We start from the raw sequence: 16,049 nt of genomic DNA on the forward strand, positions 1-16,049 counted from the left end.
GCACTGAGCATATCCTGCTATAGTCTGTAAGTTATTTGTTTATTATGTTTATTTCCTGTGTCTCCCCACACGAAGTCAATGCTATACAGGAAGGGGTTTTTGTTCCCTGCTGAATCCCCAGGATCTAGGACAGGGCCTGGCAGATGGGTGACAGAAAATATTTGTTAAGTGAGGAACTGAATTGCATGGAGAGAGATGAGAGAAAGCATGAATTTTTACAAAATGATTCCATATATAGGATTTGCCATATTCAAATCAAAATATTTGAATATCCTTTAGGCCATCCACAGAAACACGCAAATCATTTCAAAATAGCAACGATAAACTTTTATTCATTGTGTACCATGTGCTAGGTACTATGCTAAGCATTTTTACCAGCATGATCTCTTTAAACCTCTGGCAGTTGAGGCGCAGAGAGGTTAAGGAACTTGTGCAAGTTCACACAGCTATCAACCGGCAGAACCAGAATTTGAATTAAAGCTGTGTGAGCCCAAAGGCTCTGTGTCTAGCCAGTACACTGCTGCTTCAGAGTGTAAACTTTCCGGATGATTCTTAACCTCTGTCCTGTGCCCCTTTAAAAACCAGTTTACAAGCTTAAAGCTATGGCTCATACACTCTTTTTTTAAAAAAAGGTTTATTTTGATGACACTAAAATTACTTCATTGTTTATTTAGCTAAAGCTTTCTGTTGGCGCTTGTAGGAAGGAGCATGTGCTCTTATCCTTGTGCATTTCTGAGCTTTTAGAATCTGTCCATCTGTTGGCTTTGCAAGTTCTTAAGGCTGGTTGAGGGAATCCTGTGCCTTCAAAGACTCTTTCCTCTCTCCTTCCACTGGACTTTTAAAACTTGTTAGGGATCTCTCTGAGTACAGCCCGCACACATAGCTTATAAGATTCTACTGAATTCAACAGATTTCTTGAGCATCTCTGCCCTCGGCTCTGAGCGCACAGAGGGAAAGATGCTTTGTTGCCCTCCCCACTCTTGGTGGACAGAAAACACGACATAGCAAGGACACAGCTTCTCCTGGGCGCGGGAGAAGCCCGGCTGTGGCCGAGGTAGCATGACTTTGCCCCACGTGCAAGGAAGGCAGAAGACTCCTGGGCAGGTACAGTCGGATGCAGGCTGGACCAAGCGCAGGGTTCGGGGTAGAGAAGGGAAAGGCCACCCAGTTTATGATTTCTCTCACTTTTTTTCCTTGGAGCTTTTCTGTCACTAGGGAGGTGAGCACTAGATGGAGGTCCCAGGAGGAAGTCGCCCCGTGTCACACTGCCGGCAGGCTGGCGTGTCGTGGCCGGCGACCTGCGTCAGTTTCTTGGCACACTGATTTGCTCATTGTAAGATGAAAGCATTTCCTCCTCTTCCTGTTTCACGGGTTTTATCAAAATTTTGACTGCTCCAAGCATCTTCCTGGTCAGGACGAGCGCGTGGGACTAACGATGGGACATGTTAGGAGAACATTAACATGGATCCAAACCGCCAGATATTCGGGTCACCAGTGCTGCTGTCTGCGGAGCTGGAGAAGGCGACAGGTAAAACGGATTCATTTTCTCGCATCCTGGATCACTTTTAATTTTCTCGCCCATAAAACAACTCATAAACTCAAATAGAAAAAAAATGTATCTTCTTTAAAGAAAAATGAAAAAAGTACCTACTGACTACAATTTTGAAGAATGGAAATAATTATGGATTGTTTTTGCTTGACTTTATTACAATTTATTCTTAGTAGAAGTGTGAACACTTGCGTACTGCATCCTATTGATGTTTATGGGTTTATTTTCAGAGAGAGAGAGACAAAGAAAGAGACCGAGAGACTCTTAGACATTCAGCTACTTGTCTGCGTTAGAAAGTTTATTGAGACATAGAATGAAAATAGCAAGAATCGAATATTATCCAATAAAAGCCAAAACATAATCCATGCCCAAAAGACTTGGCCTGGCACTTAGAAGGGAAGTCCAGCCCTTTCTCCATATGCTGGACGCTGAGCTATTTTCCTGTTCTCTTGGCATCATTTTCCCAAAGCACAGGTGCTAATTAACTGACGGTTGTAGAAGTGAATTCTGTCCTTCTAACCAGCTTCAACCCAAGAGATTCTTACCCGCTTTCAACTTATTGAGAAGTAAAAATCCACTCCAGTCAAGGGAGAAACCGCTTTGCAGGTCTATATTATGCCCTATTTATACTTATTCTAGCAAGTCCTCGTTTGTCCTGAAGTCTTACATTTTCACATTGTTTAACAGTTTACAAAGCATGTTTCATTTGTTCCCCCGTGAACATCTTCCCACTCTGGAAGGGAAGACGTCTTAATCTCATTGTACAGTTAGGAAAACCGAGCATCTGATGTTTCCTGACATCACTTGGCTGGCCCGTGACAGAGTCTTGTCCAGCATCCTTATATTCTGACTCCTTTGCCAGGATTTGCTCCCCACCAGTGCGCTGCCTGTAATACTGCAGTAAACTTGCAAATCTTTGTAGGGAAATCAATTGTGCTCAATTTCTAAGTACTTGATTCGAGCGGAAGTTGAAATAAAAAGTATAAAGTGAAAATGAAAAAAATCAGCCACTAACATTTGTTGAACACTTACTATGTGCTGGGCATTGAAAAGGGCATGCGTTACCTCATAATCCTCTGACAGCCCTAAGAAGTGGGGCGCTGCAGTCACTTCCATTTTTGTAGATGAAGAAAGGGGCTTATAGAGGTTAGGGGAAAAACTCAAAGTTCACATGGCTCGTGACTAGTAGAACGATATTTGAGCCCAAGTCTATTAGATGCCAGAGCTAAGGGCTCAACCACTCTTCCAACTGTCAGGGAGGGTCCATCAGAGGAGATTTTTACTTGACACAAAAAAACAACTATGGATGATGTTTATTGAGTGCTTCCTCTCTGCAAAGTGCTGTATGTTTTACACGCAATTTCTCCTTTGCGTCTTACAACAGACCTGTGAAGGAGGAACAGTCATTGCTCCCATTTTACAGATGGCACAACTGAGGCATGGAGAAGTGAAGCGTCTCGCTCAGGTTCACACAGCTAGTAAGCGGCAGAGCTGGGATCTGAGCCCAGATAACATTCTGCCCAGAATCAGAGCGCTTCCCATCCATCTAACGCTTCAACCTGGGCTTCCCTCCTTCTGTTCTGGTCAGAGGCTGGGAAGGATGCGACTGTTCGGGGTCTCAGGGCTCTTGGGCGAGTCCAGGGAGCCACATCATGCCTTCTTGGACAAGCTGGTAATAGGGAAACTTTTCCTGCAAAGGAAGGAAGAATTTAATAGGAACTTTCTGGAGTGACTTTGGCATGGGGAGAGTCATCTGGAAATGCCGTGTTGTTCAGCCTGAGCGGGACGTGTGTTCAGAATCGTGCTGGAAGGCAGGGCGTCTGGACGAGTTCGAAGTGTGTTTACTCCCAGCAGTCTGAAGGGAGAACAAGGTTAGGTTAAGCAGCTATTAATAACAGTTGGCGAAAAGAAAAAAACAACTCGGGGACTGTGGTTGTCACGGCCTCTTAAATAGACTACCAGGTCAAAACTTGCTACTTGTTTATTTTATGTTGTTGTTATTGGTTTCAGGCACACAGAACGAGATTAGTCATAATCCTTGCTTTATAACACGCTGTTTACATTGGTCCTTGTGACTCATTTATACTGATTGTTGTTTGAAATAATTCTATTTTGGAGCATCATTAAGTGAGAACATAGTCTTAGACAGGCTCCTGGCTCCTCTGGACCCAGAGGAAAAGCCCTGGTGCATGGTTTATCCGTGGAATCTTTTCCCAGATTCTGAACATGAAACTTAGGAGCAAATGACTTTGGAGAGTTGTCCGCGGATCCTGGGACGTGGTGGCAAATGACCCTGCCGTGAATTAGAAACTGCTTCTCCTTTCCACCAGGGGTTGAGGTTTCAGGGCAGAGGCAGCCCCGGGCCTGGGAGAACACAGCATTCACGACATCCTCTCCAAATTCCAAGGAGATGGAATAAACAAGTGGTCATTTTCCAGGAAAACTGAGGTCATGTTTCCAGTGCCCCGAGAATCCTCAGAGTCTGCGGACCTCTGCCAGTTGGAGAAGTTGCTCACACCCTCGACTTCTGCCTGGGGAGGGCCGCTGGGGAGAGGCCAGCAGGGCTGCTGCTGTTGGGAAATTTGGGAGACCTGCCCCTTGTCCGTGGCTGGAAATCCTGTGACCAGGCATTCACAGGGAGAAGCTGAGCTTGCTTTGGGGAGACAGCTCTTCCCAAGCGACCCATTCAGCAGACAATTAATTACTTGTCTCTTCTTTCTCATCACAACTTCTTTCTCTTTCTATGGAAAACATATCTGTTCCAGCTCCCCACCCCCAAAGTGGATTTGAACTGTGAAACCAAAGTGGGACTGGGCATCTTGGCTTTCTAGTGGTCGAGGTCATCGTAAAGACAGATCGTGGCATTGGGGTTAGTTTTCTTTTCTGGCTCTTTGTCTCTGGTTTGGTAGCACATTGTGGTGGCTGAGAGCGTGAATTCCGCCGTCACATTGATCGGTTTCAAGGCCTAACTCCAAAAGTGACTAGCGCGTTTTAAAGAAACCTTTGGCAACATATGTAACTGGGCTGAATTTTAGTCCTTACCTATGAGACAGCTGTAACTACCTCACAAAGTGGTTATGAGGATTAATGCAGACATCCTTTGTGACACATTTAGCACAGTTCTTGGCACACAGTAAGCAAGCACTCAGCAAATGTTATTACTGATATTAGTATGAAACATATGTCTTAATATACATATCCTTTTATTTCTGCTGGCTGGATGCCGTGAAGGAGGACTTTTGGGTCCAAGAGTGTGTCCGTTATACATTTTAGTACACGGTGCCCGATCAGCATCTGAACAGCTGGCGGCAGGTCAGTCCCACTGTTAGGGGGTGGCCTTCCTCCCAAAACCCCATCCACACGGGAAATTAGGAATCATTTCAATTTTGGCTAATACAATGGGTAGAAATGGTTTCTTATCATTTTAACTGGCATTTTCCTGACCTCTAAAGAGACTGAGTACCTATACATAGACTTATTAGCCATTTTCAGAGTCTCTTCTAAGTCTGAAAAGCCTGTGCCTGTTCATAGACTTTGTCTAGGGGATTTTACAAACATTGCTTTTTTATTTTTTTGAGGAAGATCAGCCCTGAGCTAACATCTGCTGCCAATCCTCCTCTTTTTGCTGAGGAAGACTGGCCCTGAGCTAACATCCATGCCCACCTTCCTCTACTTTATATGTGGGACACCTGCCACAGCACGGCCTGATGAGTGGTGTGTAGGTCTGCACGTGGGATCTGAACTGGCGAAACCTGGGCTGCCAAAGCAGATCACGCAAACTTAACTGCTGCGCCACTGGGCCAGCCCCCAAACACTGCTATTTTAAATAAATATTACCAATTTATAAGAACCCTCCATGAATTAAGGATATTATCTATGTTGAAAATATTTCCCCTCAGGGGCCAGCCCAGTGGCACAGCAGTTAAGTGTGCACGTTCCGCTTCTTGGTGGCCCAGGGTTTTGCAGGTTCGGATCCCAGGTGTGGACATGACACCGTTTGGCATGCCATGCTGTGGTAGGCGTCCCACATATAAAGTAGAGGAAGATGGGCATGGATGTTAGCTCAGGGCCAGTCTTCCTCAGCAAAAAGAGCAGGATTGGCAGCAGTTAGCTCAGGGCTAATCTTCCTTAAAAAAAAAAAAAAGAAAAGAAAATATTTCCTCTCATTCTATCATTTGTCTTCCTTTTCTTTGTGATCTTTTGCTATCCTGGCATTTACATTGTCCGTGTAGACTGCTGTCAACATTTTTCCTTTACGTCTTCTGGGTATCCTGTTATTTATCAAACCCTCTTCAGTGCCACTTACTTGTGAGAGTCATGCACTTGTTCTCATTGCATTACAGCACTGGCTCTCAATTTTTTGTGGGCGTCGGAATTGCTTGTGAAGCTCTTTAAAATTATGTTTTCTTCGGCTTGATCACAGGATTCCTGGAGGTGGGGCTTAGACACATGTTTATGAAAAAGTCTCGATTTGAAAAATGAATGCTGCTTAAAAGTAGGTTCTTCAGTGGGCAAAATGTTGATATAGTCTTAAAGCTGGGTGCTAGAGAGGGATTGTTTGCATCCACCCTGAATTCATATGTTGTAATCTTAACACCCAATATGCTAGTTTCAGGAGATTGGGCCTTTGGGAAGTGACTCAGTCATGAAAGTGGGTCCCTCCTGAAAGGGATTAGTGCCCTTTTAAGAGAGACTCCAGAGAGCTCCCTTGCCCCTTCCCCAGTGTGAGGTTATAGCGAGAACACAGCTGTCTATGAACCTGGAAGCGAACACAGCTGTCTATGAACCTGGAAGCGGGCTCTCACCAGATCCCGACCTTGCTGCCCCCTTGATCTTGACCTCCAGTCTACAGAACTGTGAGAAATAAGTTCCTGTTGTTTATAAGCGCCCTGATCTATGGTATTCTGGGACAGCAGCCAAAGTGGACTAAGACACTGGGTGACGGGCACACGAGGATTCATTTTGCTGTTCTCCTTGCTGTTGAGTATGTTTGACAATTTCCATAAGCGGTAGCTTTAAAAGAAATGGTTCTGATAGCATGTAAAGCTCAGCAAGGTTGCTGCCTTAATGAGAGGTGGCTAAGCAGCAGCGATGTTGTTTGTGTGATTGACCTGGGAGGTCAACCAGCAAGCGACATGGCGCTGTGGAGGGGTGGTGTGGAGCTCCCAGCGTGGGACCCTCAGACAGTGGACAATGGGCTTCTTCTCTTCCTGATTGCTTCATGGCTTCACTCTCAGCTCTGCAGGACCCATGGAGAGGAGAGGGCAGACATTTCTGTTTCTTGAGGAGGCGGTCAAAAACGGAAGTCAGTCTTCAAGTCTCTCTCTGGGGAGACAGCAGCACGTGGCGGTAGTGGTAGGGTCTGTGGTGATCAGTAAATTAGAAGTGTTCCCATCTTCCATCAGATTGGCGTATTTCTCCCCCCATTAAAAACCCTTCATCAGTCTTCTTCTTATTCACCCCTTGAATCTTCCAATTTCGTCTCTCTCTTTTTCACCCCTAGCGTGGCACTTTTTTCTAGTCACATTAGCTTCTTTGCCTCGACTGTGATTTGCTTACTTCTGCCTCCAGGATAAACACAAACCGCTACAGTCAACCTGTGCTGCCTCACCCTGACTTGTCCAATCCCTAGTCTTCACATCTCAAAATACTGCTCAAAACGTGGCTCAGGGAAGCCCGGGGCAAACTGGCCCTCCGCTTGTCAACAAGCAAGGACAAAGATAACCAGGTAATTCAAGAAAACCATCAGTGCAAAGGAGGAGCCTAGCCAGGAAGAGCAGAGCAACCTGCTCCCGGGGGATACGGAAGAGAATTTTTGAGAAGGTTTCCTTAGAACCTGTGGAGAGATTCAAGAGGACATTATATCCAGAAATTGAAAGCAGGTTGCCATTGAAAAGAATAGTCAGAAAACTAGAATTCTTGAAAGGGAAAGCTTGAAAATAGGATTCCCAAAATTAATTTCAAAATTCCACAAAAGTCTAAAAAGTAAAACAGAGGCAGCCAAGGACCGAGTAAGTAATCTGGAAGGTAAGCAGAAGAAAGAAATCTTCTCAAACTTAGAGATATGGTATAAAAAGAGATGAAGAAGATGAAGAAAAGGCTGAGAAGAGATCTAAGCAGATCACACTCCATCTCTTCCTACAGGATTCTCAGAAGGATGGAAAGAGTACCCGGGGGTGGGGGGAGGGCGTAACTCTTTTCAAAATAGGAAAATGACTTCGGTTTTCATATTGAAAGGGCCCATCTAGATACATATTGGTGAGATTTCTGCCCTGCAAGGATAAAAGGCTAGCCTTAAAGTTTTCAGAAAGGAAGCGTGAGATTTCCTGTGTAGGGACTCACGTCAGAGCGGTGAGCCTCCCAGCAGCAACCCTGGATGTTGAAAGGCTTGGGTGGCGAGTTCCAGATTCCGAGGGAGATGATTTGAACATGGAAATACATACCAGCCAGACTAAGTGTAAAGGTATCTTTGGACACAGGTGAGGGCTCAGAAAGATTGTCTTCTGTGTACTTTTCTAGAAGAGCTACTCAGCACTGTTCTAGAGATAAGCAGAAAAGGAGCCCAAGGAACCAATTGAGGAGGACAATGACAAGAAATCCTAGGAGGAAGGCAGTTGTTCCGCACGCCTAGACGGCACCAAGTCCAGATTAGAGCAGGAAGCCAAGGGGCTCCATGGAAAGACTTCAGGAAGAAAGTGGGTAACGTTACACAATCTCGTGATGAGGATCTAGAAGTGTCATGATATCCTGCTCTCAGTGAGGTGGGGAAATGAGTGCCTGTTTTCACCAAGGAAAAGAATGGCCACTAGGCATTCTGGGAAATAAAATGAAACACTCTACAAAAAAAGCCATGGTCTAAATAGGAAGCGAGTTAGATTTGAGCAGTGGCTCGTGTATAAGAAATAGCGCTGGGCCCTCTGAATTAAACCAAATCTGCTTGGGTTTGTAATGGGTACATTTCTCGGTATCGAGTGGTTCTCACTCCTGCAAGTGGTCTGCCATTTTTATAGCACAGTTTTCTTTACAGATCGGCTTTGCCCTAATAATGTTTTTGAAGCATCACCCGGAGAGTAAACCCAGATGTAAAGTTTTGTTCCCCTTCCCTCTCATTCTCTCTCTCCGTTTCCCTCCTGGAAAAAAAACCGGAAGGATGATTTGGTTGTTTTTAGCATGGAGCGGTGGCTTTGGGTTTTAATTAGAGAGTCACCTGAAACTCAGTATCTGGAAACTTAGCCTTATGGCCATTGATAAGCACAAACTTAAAAAAACATCCATTCACCCTAACGTCAAAGTCTCCTGTTTCTGTAATCTATTTGAAGAGTTCCTTAGTAACTCGTACATCTCTTGTTTTGAAGAAATAAATATGTACAGTTTAGCAACCCCTTTAGTTTCACTTCACTTTTTTTCCTGCTAAATGAGAGTAAAATTAAATGGAATAATTTTAGAAGAAATATCTACAGCAGTTATCTCTGGATTGTGGGACTAGAGTTATCTGAATATACATATATGATTTGCCTCATTTTTCTACTGAGAATATGGATTGCTTTTATAGCAAAAAAAATCCCCCCCAAAATTTTAAAAGAAACATTTCTCCTGAACCTGCCTCCCCAGGAAGTCCTCCTTGCTGCCCCCAGTTTTCACTAATCATTATTCTCAAAGGCTCTCATCTGTTTACTAATAGCAGGTGTAGCTTTGTGTGTCGAATGCTCCTGCCTACCAGATTTTGAGTTTCACAAGGACCAGACCTGGGCATCTGCACCAATCCTGTCCTCTTGGCCAGGCCCAGCCTCAGGCTGCCCTCACCAGGTCCTGGAGGGCATCCTGGGCGGATGCAGAGCCGTTTGGCCCCGTGCTCCCCTCGTTCTCACCGACACCCAGATGGAGCAAGGGAGAAGGGAGGCAGCAGGTCCAGGCTCAGTTCAACATGGTGATGGAGAGCCACGCTGCAATAGCTTTAGGACCCCCACACCAATCATTAGACTTTCAAAGTTGCTTGAAGTATCAATCAGAAGCCCGGACGCCGACACGGATGCCTCACTTTCTTGCGCTTTGCAGGTACTGCGGTTTTGTTTTTTTTTTTTTTTACAGATTGAAGGTTTGTGGTGACCTTGTGTTGAGCAAGTCTGTTGGCACCATTTTTCCAACAGCATTTGCTCACTTTGTGTCTCTGTGTCACATTTTGGTAATTCTCACAGTGTTTCAAAGTTTTTCGTTATTATATTTGTTGTGGTGATCTGTGGTCAGGGATCTTTCATGTTACGATTGTACTTGTTTTGGGGCCCCGCAAACCGGGCCCCAAGTAAAGTGGCAAAACATAGTTTGGATAAATGTCGTGTGTTCTGGCTGTTCCACCAGCCGCTCCCCCATCTCTCTCCCTCTCCTTGGGCCTCCCTATTTCCTGAGACACAACAATATTGAAATTAGGCCAATTAATAACCCTCCAACGGCCTCTAAATGTTCAAATGAAAGAAAGAGCTGCATGTCTCTCATTTTAAATCAAAAGCTAGAAATGAGTAAGTTGAGTGAGGAAGGCGTGTTGAAAGCAGAGACCGCTGAAAGCTAGGCCTCTTGTGCTAAACTAGCCAGGTTGTGAATGCAAAGGAAAAGTTCTTGAAGGAAATTAAAAGTGCTGCTCCCTTGAACACAAGAATGATAAGAAAGCCAAACAGCCTTATTGCTGATATGGAGAAAGTTTTACTGTCTGGAAGGAAGATCAAACCAACCACGATGTTCCCTGAAGCCAAAGCCTAACCCAGAGCAGGGCCCTCACTCTCTTCAATCCTGTGAAGGCTGAGAGAGGCGAGGAAGCTTCAGAAGAAAAGTCTGAAGCCAGCAGAGGTTGGTTCCTGAGGTGTAAGGACAGAAGCTGTATCCATAACATGAAAGTGCAAGGGGAAGCAGCAGGTGCTGACGTAGAAGCTGCAGGAAGTTCTCCAGAAGATCTAGCTGAGATAATGCGTGAAGGTCGCTGCGCTAAACAACAGATTTTCAATGTAGACGGAACAGCCTTATGTTGGAAGAAGATGCCATCTAGGACTTTCACAGCTAGAGAGGAGCAGTCAATGCCTGGCTTCAAAGCTTCAAAGGACAGACTGACTCTCTTGTTAGGGGCTAATGTAGCTGATGGCTTTATGTTGAAGCCAATGCTCATTTACCATTCTGAAAATCCTAGGGCCCTTAAGAATTATGCTAAATCTACTCTGCCTGTGCTCTATAAATGGAACCACAAGCCTGGATGCCAGCACATCTCTTTACAACATGGTTTACTGAATATCTTAAGTCCACTGTTGAGACCTACTGCTCAGAAAAAAAGATTCCTTTCAAAATCTTGCTGCTCAATGACAACGCACCTGGTCACCCAAGAGCTCTGGTGGAGATGCATGAGATTCACGTTGTTTTCATGCCTGCTAACACACATCCATTCTGCAGCCCATGGATCAAGGAGTAATTTCAACTTTCAAGTCTTATTGTTTGAGAAATACATTTCATAAGGCTAGAGCTGCCATAGAGAGCGATTCCTCTGATGGATCTGGGCAAAGTAAGCTGAAAACCTTCTGGAAAGGATTCACCATTCTAGATGCCATTAAGAACATTCATGATTTGTGGGAAGAGGTCAAAATATCAACGTGAACAGAAATTGGGAAGAAGTTGATTCCAGCCCTCATGGATGACTTTGAGGGGTTCAGGACTTCAGTGGAGGCAGTCACTGCAGATGTGGTGGAAACAGCAAGAGAACCAGAATTAGAAGTGGAGTCTGAAGATGTGGCTGAATTGCTGCCATCTCATGAGAAAACTTTAGTGGATGAAGAGTTGCTTCTTATGCATGAACAGAGGAAGTGGTTTCTTGAGATGGAATCTATTCCTGGTGAAGATGCTGTGAAGATCGTGGAAATGATAAAAGTTTTAGATATGACATAAACCTAGTTGATAAAGGAGTGGCAGGGTTTGAGAGAACTGACTCCAATTTTGAAAGAAGCTCTACTGTGGGTAAAATGCCGTCAGACAGGATCACATGCTACAGAGAAATTGTTCATGAAAGGAAGAGTCGATCGCTGTGGCGAACTTATTGTTGTCTTATTGTAAGAAATTGCCACAGCCACCTCAGCCTTCAGCAGCGACCACCCTGCTCAGTCAGCGGCCGTCAACATTGAGGCAAGACCCTCCACCAGCAAAAAGATTTCGACTCACTGAAGGCTCAGATGATGGTTAGTATTTTTCAGCAATACAGTATTTTTTAATTAAGGTATGGACATTGTTTTCCTAAACACAATGCTATGGCACACTTGATAGGTTACGGGGTAATATAAGCATAACTTTTATATGCACTAGAAACCAAAAAATTTGTGTGACTCGCTTTATTGCAATATTGGCTTTATTTTGTTGGTCTGGAACTGAACCTGCCATATCACTGAGGTCTGTTTTTACTTATGGGTTGAATCAGCGCAATAAACAACATAATCAAGTGGCAGGAACACACTAAACTCAGAGCCTCTTCCCAGGAATAGTATTGTGAGGACAAAGGATTTTTTCGAGCAGTGGATCAGCTAATTTATTTGTAGAGATTCGGGGAACTGTCATGAGAGACTGAAAGGACAATGAACACAGGAAATTCTCAAATGTTGGTGTTATCATGAAAAAGCCTTTCGTGGAAAGGAGAGAGAATTGCACAAAATTTGTTTCCTTCCGTAAACCGTGGTCCTCCCCCCTGCCATGCTTTCCTGCAGACAAGGGAAACCTCTAGAGGATGGAGTGAGAGTAGAAAGAAGGAAAGGAGAAAATGGAAAAAGGACCTGGGAGCTGGCAATGCAGACGAAACCCTGAGGGGCAGACAGCCCTTCAGACTGGACAGAGAGTCATGCAGAGTGAATTAGGTCTGTGCTTTGGTTTCCTTTCTTTACCCCCGAATCTTGGCAGTAGCTTGAGTTTTGTCTCTCGGTTCTTCATAGCCCCTCGCACCCCTGCTGTTGGAAGGCAGACGCATGAGTGTGCATCTACACCACAAATTACATATGACTTTTTGGTGAATGTTTTTGACAGGATACTACGTTGGATCATACGGAACTGGAGTTGACATAACGCGGCGTCTGTAAACTGCCCGTTCAACGTTGACTAACTGAAGCCTCCTTGTTGTTTCCATTTGGGTGCTGTGGCAGGCCGGCTTCCGGGCAGCAGTCTCTGATGGGCCGTGAGGGTGCAGGAGGTGTATTAGGGGAACAAGTGGGTTTGCACGTGTCGGCGAGGGGAAGGAGCCAAGCTGGACAGAGGGAGGAGCTGGGCTGCAAGGTCATCATGGTGGGTATGGAGCGAGGACGGCCCTCATCTTGCCCCGCGTTGGGGCACTAGTCCCTGGATGCAGGCTGCCCTGGGGAAGGGACAGCCCTGGGGGCTGGCAGCTGAGGACGGTCAGCCACCGACGTTCGGGCAGCTGGGGGAGCAAACCCTGCAGTCCTGATGTGGGGGTCTGGGTGGCGGAGCACAGCATCCACGATGGCGCCGATGTTTTGAGGTCTTCTAGTAGCCTCCTAGCGCCGGGCTGAGATGACACAAGGGACCGAATGGCTCTGTTGTGAGGAAGTGATGGGGCTTGAGGCTTTTAAATGGACTTAAAATGGACTTTTAGGGAAAGAAAGGCTTTTGAAGAGACTTAAGAGGGAACAGGAGGGTATTGGCGAGACTTGCCTGCAGATGTCAAGGTAGAGAGAGCTCTGAACAGTGGGAATCCTGCCTCACTGCAGCCTCGGTGGTCTCATACTTGAACTGAGGGGCAGGACAGGATGACTCCCACCTCTCCTTCAGCCCCAGCGCGGGAGGACCCTCGGAGTCTTGCCAGAGCAGAGCAAATCAGAGTCATTCCTCACCATTTGAAAGGCTAAGGAACTGCAAGAGGACTTGGATTCAAATTAGGCAGTTTGTGCATCTTCTCCATTTTCCTTGCTCGACTCCTGGGGATCCAGGGGGCAGAGGACAGAGAGAAGAGCCGTTTGATAAAGATTCCTGTTTGTTTCTCCCTCCTCTTGCTCATGACTCTGAACAGGCACAGGTGTGACGAGGACGCTCCATTTCATTACTAAGTGGCCAGCTGCAGGTCACAGAAAGAAAGAAAAAAGGAGAGGAGCCAAGAATTTGAAAACCAGCGACTTAAACTCCTGGCCCCTGCTCTTGTTTGGAAGGCTCAGATCCTAAAACCGGAACAACACAGAGCCAACAGGTCTGGTCCTGTGTGAGGAGGACACGCAAATCCGTGGAGCGTTCCACATGTTTCCAGGGAGGATGAAATGCTCTGGAGATGGACAGAGGCGAGTGGTTGTAGAACCGTGCCAATGTCCCTAATGCCACTGAACTGCATATTTAAAATAGCTGAATGGTAAGTTTCAGGTTAGGAATATTTTACCACAATTTATTAGAAACAAATGAGCGTGGCCCGAAGAGATGGAGGGTTGGACATGTAAAGCTGTCATAAATAAAGATCAGAAAGCTGTGAAGTGAAAGTCATACTGTTATATTCATGAAATCAGTTATAGTCCAAAGAAAAATCTAAAAACCCAAATGCAAGCCGTGGGTCATGGTGCACAGCACACCGTAGGTGCAGAGTAGTGAAGGAGCCAACATGGATACGGCCTGGGTTTAAAGCCCAGCTCTACCACTTACTAGCTATGTGATCTTGCACAAGTCACTCAACCCCTCTGAGCCTGTTTCTTATTATCAAAATAATATGAAATAATATTAAAATGTATAATGAAATAACAAAATGAATAATAATGAAAATAATGACCTGGACTCACAGATCTATTCGGAGAATTAAGCGAGATACTACAGGCAAGGCATGTAGCGTGGTTACCGGACCCTCGCAGGCATTCACTCAGTGTGTTTCCTTTCCCTCTCTGCAGGGGAAGGGTTGGAAATGCAATATGTTGTGGGACACAGAAACTAACCTGAAAAACGGTAAGGATGAAACAAACTGAAAAATGTGAGATAGTATTTGGGTAGTTGTTCCTGCAGAGGCAGACCAGATACAGCAAGAACATTCCAAATTGCTGAAAAAGACTTAAAAACTTGTGATAGTCAGAGTACCAGCCCAGCTGTTGTAACTAAAACCCCCCCAATACAACAGCTTAAACAAGATGGGAGCTTATTTCTGTCTAATAGACAGGAGGTAAGCTGTCCGAGGCGAGGCAGCTCTGTGGTTCTCAAGACAAAATTTCCATCTTTGGGTCCAAAGAGGCTCCTTTAGAACCTGACGTCATCTAGGTAGCGGGAAGGGGATGAGGGCCAGGGGCAGAATTCACATTTCCTTTAAGGGCATGACTCAGAAATGGCATGGCCCATTTTTGCACCCACTCTCGGTTGACCAAGTCCATGCCGTAAAGGATGCTGGGAGCAGTGGACTCCCGCTGCGTGGCAGCCTCTCCGCTGGGACTCCGGAGTTCTGTTATTGAAGAAGGGGAGGTGGAGCTGGACAACGGGGCGACACAGCTACACGACTTGCCTTCTACCTCCCCTTGTTTACGACCACAGGCTTCTCAAAAGAACAAAGCAAACACAGGCCCCCCAAATGGAAGCACAATTTCTTGCTTATTGATTCAAGAAATATTTATAGACTACTTGCTATGTGCTAGGCAGTATTCAGAACATGGCAGATACAGCAGACGGCAAACCAGCTGAGGTTCCTGATCTCAAGAAGCTAGAGTCAACAGGGGGAGAAAGTCGTTTAAAAGATCGGAAAGAAACATTAGACACCAATAGGGGCAAGGATGACAGTTAAGGTGATGTGGGAACAGGTGAGTAGGTGCCTCCGATTGGGGTGTTAAGGAAGCCTTCACTGAGTCAACAATGCATAAACTGCGGCATCTGCAGAGCGGGAGGCAGACGATCCCAGGAAGGGAGCCGCAGGTGCGAAGGTCCTGATGGAGGAAAGCTCTTGGAGGGTTTGTGGTCCAGAAGGACCACGTGGCTGGATTTAGCAGGAGCGGGAGAGGATGGAAGATCACAAGGGTAGTCTGGCGTTTCCCAGCGTTGAGCACAATGTACACGGGATGGGCACCCAAGTTTGGATCTCAACGTGGCCTGTTATCTGAGTCATGCCGGGTAAGAGTAATAATGCTTACCCTCTCTAGTCCTCAGTTTACTTCTCTGTTGAATGTGGGTTAGTAACAGTCCATGACCGCAATACTGAAGGATCTGGAACTAAGGTTTTCCTAACTCACTTGAAGGCAAAATCTGGCCTGAGCTGATCTGAATCTATTTGGCAGGAAACCTTGACATGAAAGTATCTATTATCTTGATTTAACCCAGTCTGAAAAATATTTGTACATTTTGCTGCAGAAATATTAATGTATTTGATTAAGGGGTAGCCCCAGACCCTGCTGGGGGAGTTATGTCATTTATAGGGCATGGGCCATACTTTTAAAATCTGAAAAATTCTGAATTCTAAAAACATTGGGCTCTAAGAATTTCAGATAAGGCACTGTGGCCCATTACTCTCCTTCTTAAAATGTGGCAG

The 16,049-nt window shown here is 45.5% G+C and overlaps 1 long non-coding RNA gene across 1 annotated transcript in view; it reads left to right on the forward strand.

Moving 5' to 3' along the window:
• Positions 1–686: 686 nt before the first annotated feature.
• LOC111773120 (uncharacterized) overlaps positions 687–16,049 on the forward strand; it is a 42,370-nt gene continuing 27,007 nt past the window's right edge. The window contains exon 1 of the long non-coding RNA XR_011438094.1: positions 687–1,528. This is a non-coding gene — a long non-coding RNA (uncharacterized lncRNA). The remainder of the gene's footprint in view (positions 1,529–16,049) is intronic.

The sequence above is a fragment of the Equus caballus genome, chromosome 4, assembly GCF_041296265.1.
Source record: "Equus caballus isolate H_3958 breed thoroughbred chromosome 4, TB-T2T, whole genome shotgun sequence".
Lineage (NCBI taxonomy): Eukaryota > Metazoa > Chordata > Mammalia > Perissodactyla > Equidae > Equus > Equus caballus.